The sequence below is a fragment of the Phyllostomus discolor genome, chromosome 10 (genome assembly GCF_004126475.2).
Source record: "Phyllostomus discolor isolate MPI-MPIP mPhyDis1 chromosome 10, mPhyDis1.pri.v3, whole genome shotgun sequence".
Classification (NCBI taxonomy): domain Eukaryota; kingdom Metazoa; phylum Chordata; class Mammalia; order Chiroptera; family Phyllostomidae; genus Phyllostomus; species Phyllostomus discolor.
Window position 1 is genome coordinate 61,990,573 of NC_040912.2, and position 7,443 is coordinate 61,998,015.

Genomic DNA, 7,443 nt, shown 5'->3' on the forward strand with positions numbered 1-7,443 from the left:
TTATTCAATCAGCTACTTTACATCTTTAGAGCATTTAATTCATTTAAAGTTAAAATGATTGTTGACAGATACATATCTATTTCCATTTTATTGTTTATATTGTGCTTCTTTTTTTTCTTTCTTTTTCTTAAAACAAGTCCTTTAACATTTCTTATAATACTGGTTTGGTAGTAACAGATTCCTTTAGCTTTTTCTTGTGTGAGAAGCCTTCTATTTTACCTTTAATTTTATGTGATTGCTTTGCTGTGTAGAGTAGTCTTGGGGTAAGTCTGTGCTTTCATCACTGAATATTTGTGCCAATCTCTTCTGGCCTAAAATATTTCTGTTGAGAAATCAGCTGAAAGTCTCATGGGAGCTCCCTGGTAGGTATTTCTAACTTTCTCTTTCTTCTTTAAGATTTTCTGTTTGTCTTTAAATTTTGTCATTTTAATTATGATGTGTCTCGTTAATGGCCCCTTTAGGTTCATCTTATTTGGAACTCTCTGCAATTACGGCCATATGTGTCTTTTTTTCACCACGTCAGGAAAATTTTCAGCCGCTATGTCTTCAGTTAGGTTCTCGATACTTTGCTCTCCCTTTTCTTTTTCTGGTACCTCTATTATTCTTCATGTTGCTCCAGAGGTCCCTTAGACTATCCTCACTTCTAAAATTCTTTATTCCTTTTGCTTCTCTGATTGGGTATTTTCAGTTACTTAGTGTTTCAAATCTCTAAATCTCACTTCTGCTTCATCTAGCCTGCAGTTGATTCCTTCTATTGTATCCTTCATTTCACATAGCATATTCTTTATTTCTGACTGGTTCTTTTGAATGGTTTCTATGTCCATTTTCATGTTTACTATCTTTTTGTTTAAGTTCTCACTGAGTTCATTCATTCTTCCCCTAAGTTCCTTGAGCATCCTTATAACCATTGTTTTGAACTCTGGTAGCTTGCTTGTCTCTATTTCATTTAGTTCTTTTTCTGGGGATTTCTTCTTTTTTTAGAGGCATGTTTGTTTGTCTCCACATTTTGACTTCCTATCTGTATCTGTTTCTGTATATTAAGTAGATCTACTATGCCTCCCGGTCTTGGTATGGTTGCCTTATATAGTAGATGTTCATGGTGCTCAGTGGCACAGTCTTCCTGATCAGTTAAGCAAGGTTCCCCAGGAATGTATATTTTGTGTGTAGCATGTCCTCCTGTTGTAGTTGACTCTTGACTGCTGTTGGCCTATCTGTGGGTGGGTATGCCCCTTTGGCTGGCTATGCTGATCAACTCTGACCACAGTATATCAGCTGTTGTGTGGCAGATGATGCCACAATGTAGAGTCTGCCCCAAGAGGATTTGTTGCCTACTGAAATCTCCCTGTGGGTGTGCTGCTTTTGGAGCAAATTGGGCTGTGCTCTGATGTGTATATTCTCCCAACCTTGTGTTGATTTCAGGGCCACTTGGGAGGAATTTCAGTGCAGGTCAATGTTAGGCACAACCTATGACATGCCCTGGGCTACCTGTTTGGAGCTACTGTTTGTAGCTGCCTCTGCTGGTCCTGGGTGTACATGGGAGGGGCAAAGCTATACACCAAGGCTGCTTTTCACCAACACTGAGCCCAGGGGAAGGCCAGTAAAAGTCCAAGTCTCTCCTAAATCTACCTCCTCCTTATATCTGCCTTTAGGCTCAATCATATAAAGAGCTTCTAGTGGTAAAATCCAAGATGCATGAGGTAGGTTTTTAGTGAGTCACCAGGTAGGGGTTGGTGGTGTTCACCAGGTTAATACAAAGTCAAACTTGTTGCTAGAGCTATGTCTAAAGCCATTCAACCACAGTCTAAGGGTACACCAAGGTCAGCCACTGCATGCTGGATGCCCACATATGTTTATGTTGGAGTGGGGTCTCAAGTAGTTGTCAATATGAGTCCACAAAGTCCATGAGACCCAAACAGACCAAGATTTATTTGTCTAAAGCAGGGAATCTCTGTATAGGAGACAATCAAACTTGTGAGAGAAATAATGGCCCCTGTTCTGGAGCCTCACAACTCAGTATTTTTGGTGCCAATAATGGTGCCAATCAAACTTGTGAGAGAAAAATGGCCCCTGTTCTGGAACCTCACAACTCAGTATTTTTCAGAGTCTTGTCTGACCTCCTTAAGAGCTTTCCAAAATATTCTGTCCTGTGGGACAAGGCTAGCCACAGCCTAGTAACAGTTTTGTAGAGTGTAAACTTGGCAGTGTGGGGCCACTGGGAGTCATGAGTATAAAAGTAATGGTTCTCTTTTGGGTGGGAGAAATGCTGCTCTTCTGGCATGCAGGTGGCAGGGCTCTGCTCCTCTGGCATATGGGGCACCTCCCATGTTTTAGGTGCTGGGGTGGATAGAGCACTACTGTTCTGACATGTGGGGGAGTTCCACTACTCTGGTGCTCAGGCAATGCAACACTGCTGTTGATTTTATCAAGCAATACTTTAGAACACAGATTTTCAGACTACTCCATTTAAATTCTCTAAAATATAAAGATAATTGAGGGAAATAAGTATATTGTTCAAATAATTACATCAATGTTCTAATTCACTGTGTGTGTATAGACATACTAATACTGACACACACATATTTTTAAAAGTTTTTTTTTCTAAATGAGATTCCCTAAATATACATACTCTAAATAGAAATACATTAATAGAAAAAATGGTAGGTTTTGTCCTAACAGAGGGCAGGCTGCCCAACTCACCAATCAAGAAATAAGAATCTGACTCATATACCTCTTAATTCATTTTTAAAACTTGAAATAGGGACAAATCTCTCACTTTCCCACAATAACACACAAGAATGTCACTGTGGACCTAAGAAAAAGACAGTCGCAAGTTTGTTTTCCAGTAGACTCCTAGGGAGCTGAACACAAAAATCCAATAAATAATTAGCTCTCATGTGACAGGCTTCTGAATTACTGTGATACATTAATTGGACAAAATTAGCATGAATTAAGGCAAATAAGTATAACATGTAATTTATTACTTACTAAGCATGGTGCTACAGTGGAAGCTTCAGATTTCCCTTAAGATTGCTTTAACAGCTATAATGCATTCCTTAATTTACTCTGTGGAAAATCAATTTTTTCAGAGTTCATTAAGCGCCAATATGTTACAGTGCAACTCTCTAGAGCATAGATCTTCAATACATTATGCAAATCTATGCCAGTGTGGTACCAATATGTAAATAGCAATAATATTATTGTTAGCATACTATTAGTAGATCTGACCAGAGTGAGAACATATAGAACTTCTTGAATCTATTGAGTTTGTGTGTGTTGGGTCAGTTGCATGCTGTTTTTGATTATAGTGCCAATATTTCTTTCAAGATATGTCAAAGCTTTTGTAAATGCCTGGTAACAGTGTCATTTCTTTCTAAATCCCATGTCTTCTTATTTATGCTAAAGAAATAATCAACAAGCATTTAGTAAGTATATAGTATGGGCCTAGTGGAGTAATTTTAAAATTTTAATTGATTCTATATGCTTCATATACCTTGTTTGAGTCAGGTAAATAATTTAAGCTATTAAAGACACAATTACCTTAAAGCATATCTGAGTTTCCTATTTCACTTTGTTGCAGGCTATCTAGGTTACATTAATAACAAAAAAATGCAACATATTATTTGACTAAAACTAATTTTGTAAAAAGCAGTGTGTTCAAGCAAAATGTATTAAAGAAACTTGGTTGGCTCTAAATTTTTATATAAAGGATGTTAATAAAAAATGAATATCCACAACATCTGGTTTTAAAAGGATTGGTGATTTGGGTGCCTCAATTATGTTTGAAGTTCTATAATCTTTACAACTTTTTTCCCAAAAAATAATCTACTTTTAATATCTAATTAATTTTTACTCATTATTTCTCTGGCTAACTTATAGCATTAAAAAATCAACTGAATTTCTATGTTCATCCATAGGATGATAGGAACCAAATTGTGTCCTCCCAAGGTTCATATCTAAATACCATTGAGACGGTATTTAAGGGAGGAGCCTTGGGAGATAATTAGATTTAGATGAGGTTATAATGGTGAGGCAATCATGATATCATTAGTGTTCTTATAAGAAGATACATAACAGAGTTTGCTTGCTCACTTTCTTTCCATCATATGAAGACACAGTGAAAAGATGACCACCCACAAACCAGGAAAAAAGTCCTCACCAAAACCCAATCACCCTGGCACCCTGATTTCAGATATCCAGCCTCCAGAACTGTGATAAATTTCTATTGTTGAAACCACCTAGTCTGTAGTATTTTGTTATGGCAGCCTTAGCTGATTAACACGTAGAATAACAGATAGAACAATCTAAATATATTCAACTTGGTAAGTTACATAAATAAATTATGTTAATTTAAAATATCATGTAGAGATTCCTTTGGTATTTTGTTTGTTTGGTTGGTTGGAAAATGCTATACATATTGTGTAGAAAATCTTCATGAAAGATATAAATCTAGGAGTTGTCTGTAACTAAGACAACTCCTAGATTTATAGGAGACTATAGAAAACACTTTGGTTTTCTATAATGTACTTCCATTATTATTATAAAAGCTAAATATTACTTCAACAAAAATGGAAATGTATTAGACAATATAAATTTTTTTTCCCATGGAATATATTTCTTACTTGTTCCTCTGGTCACTTGGTTTCAGCCACTTTGTCCTTGCTCTTTCCTAGCACACTCAGTAAAGTGCATACAGTGAGGCCTTTGTTCTTGGCATTATCTTTACTTAGGGATTTCTGCCACCAGACAGAGTCTTACCAACTTCCACACCTCCCCAAGCGATCTCAATTAAATGTCACCACAATGGGGCCTACCATTCCCCCATAAATAAAATTTCATTCAGCTCCTATCCACTATACTCCTATACACTTAAACTGCTTAGCTTTTTCTCATAACAAAATCATACTTTTCTTCCTTATTATATCATACCATGCTGTATAAAATTTACTTTATTTCATTTTTTAACTTTATTTTTATTGTTTACAGATGTCCCCATTCCACTTCCCTTTGCTCCACTCTTGGCCCTCTCTTCAGGCCATCACCACACTGTTGTCTGTGTTCTTTGGCTAATCCCTTTATCTTCTTTCATCCAGTCCTGCCACCCCTTCCTCTGACAGCTGTCAGTCTGTTCCATGTGTCCATGCCCCTTTTTACATTTTGTTTGTCAGTTTATTTTGTCCATTAGATTCCACATGTAAGTGAGATCATATGGCATTTGTCTTTATGACTGGCTTATTTCACTTAGCATTATAGTCTCCAGGTCCATTCATGCTGTCACAAAAGTAAGAGTTCCTTATTATTTACAGCCATGTAGCTTCCTTCTTTCCTTCCTTCCTTCCTTCCTTCCTTCCTTCCTTCCTTCCTTCCTTCCTCCCTCCCTCCCTCCCTCCCTCCCTCCCTCCCTCTCTCTTTCTTTTTCTTTGGTTTATTGTTTCTTTTGTTCACAAGAATGCAAATTTTGGCTTCTCTTCTACATGGTTCTATGGCTGTGAGGCATCTCTGTAGTGGGGCACCAGGTGCAATGGGGAGGGGGGTGCAGATGTTGTGGTCCCTGGAAGGCTGCCCACTCCAACCTTGCTGTCCAAGGAGGAGACTAGGAACCTCTACAATATCCAGTTTCACAATGTGAAGCCCCAGTGTCTGGATGTCTACAATAGCCTGAGGGAAGCTTTGCTGCCCAAGCTGCACTTGGATGAGGACTACTCACGATAGCTGGTGGGAAACTGGAACACATGGTATTGGGAGCAGGAGCAGGCAACATATCTGTGGTGATGCTTAGATGGCTACCCAGCCCTCATGGATTTCATAAACAAGCTCCAAAACAAGGAGTACCTGGATTTCCAAAAGGAGTGGAGCCAGATGTTGCTGTCCAGGAGAAACCAGATGCTCCTTGAGTTCAGCTTCTGAAATTAGCTATAGCCCTGAGTGGATTCCAATATTTATGAGCTGAAGGCATACAAGCTCAATCCAGGAACCATGATGGAGTGGGGGAACAACTGGGCTTGGGTCATGTACTGGCAGGAGAACCAGGAGGCAGTGGGTGGCTTCTTCTCACAGATAGGAAAGCTCTGCATTATGCACAATTTCTGGGTCTATAAAGATCTGCAGTCTTGGGAAGAGGCTAGAAATACTGCTTGGAGGAATAAGGGTTAAGATGAAAATATCTACAACACAGTCCTCTTGTTGCAACACATGGAGTATTGGATCATGATCCCTTTGAAAACTTCCCCTCTTCAGTGATATTTCTGCTGCCTCCTCTTTATTTCCTGTCTCCCTCATGGCAGCCACAGACAGAGAAGCTCCCAGTCCTGCTGTCTTTGTTCTCATATCTGGGAGGATTCTGGAGGCTAGTGCTCAGCTCAGACAATGGGGAGCTAAAGGATGACAGGGTTTTGAGGACTTCCAACTCTTGCCAGATTCTTCCCACCTTCTCCACCCACTCCTTCCCCTGTGCTAAAAGCAGTCTTTAATTTCTTTGAATGAGGAACAGCAACCTTTTATGTTTCCCCTCTAAGATTTCCTCATCTCAAGGCCACCAGTCCCCAATTATCACCATGGAAAAATCTCAGTTTAGCTTTGGTTATACAAAAGATAGTGTGTCTAGCAGTTAGATGTGGGCAGGAAGGGAAGAGGTCAAACCAGACCAGGCTCTCAGGAATCCCCTGGTCTCCACTGGGCCACCCACTTGTTGGACAATCTGAACCAAGTCTCTCCTGTTGGGGAAAAACCTACAACTGCCATGGAAAGTAAAGAAAAACCCTCAAGTTAGCAAAGTCAGCAGAAGGTTCACCTAATTTACCCCAAAAGGCTGGAAAAAGGGAGCTGAAAAGGATCTGGGGGTAAGAAACAGAAAGGAACAGGAACAACAACTCAGAAACAGGAACACCAAAGGTAGAACTTAGAATTCAGAACTTGGATTTGAACTGCAGATTTTGGAACACAGAATGGATTAGGGTCAGGGTTAGGGTTCCTAACACAAGACAGTTGGAAAAAGGCTCATCTGTTTCCCTCTAAGACAGGGGTATCAAATTCACTTTCATTATGGGCTACATCAGTCTCCATGTTGCCTTCAAAGGGCTGAATGTAATTTTAGGGCTGTATAAATGTAACTACTACTTAACTAGGGGCAAGGAGTTCGGCACTGCCATCAGGTAATAAACAAGGTGCCTGGCTGGATAAAACAAGATGGAGGGCTGGATTTGTCCCACAGACCTTGTGTTTGCCACCTGTGCTCTATGATATAATGAGGTTGTAAACTTGAATGTTTACTTCCAACCCTTTTGTGCAGGGAGAGTCTCTGGCCTTCCCTTTTCCTTCCTGTAAGCAAAGAAAGGACTATCCTGCCTCCCTTTTCTCCCTCTTCACATTTGATCATCCCAACCCTCATTTTACTGGGCCACTGGGTATGTGGAGTGGGGTCAGTGACTTTGCAGGCCTCCTCAGTGA

At 39.6% G+C, this 7,443-nt stretch overlaps 1 pseudogene; it reads left to right on the forward strand.

The window, feature by feature from the left end:
* The first annotated feature begins 1,688 nt into the window (after positions 1-1,688).
* On the forward strand, positions 1,689-6,237 carry LOC114507302 (annotated as a pseudogene).
* Positions 6,238-7,443: the final 1,206 nt, after the last annotated feature.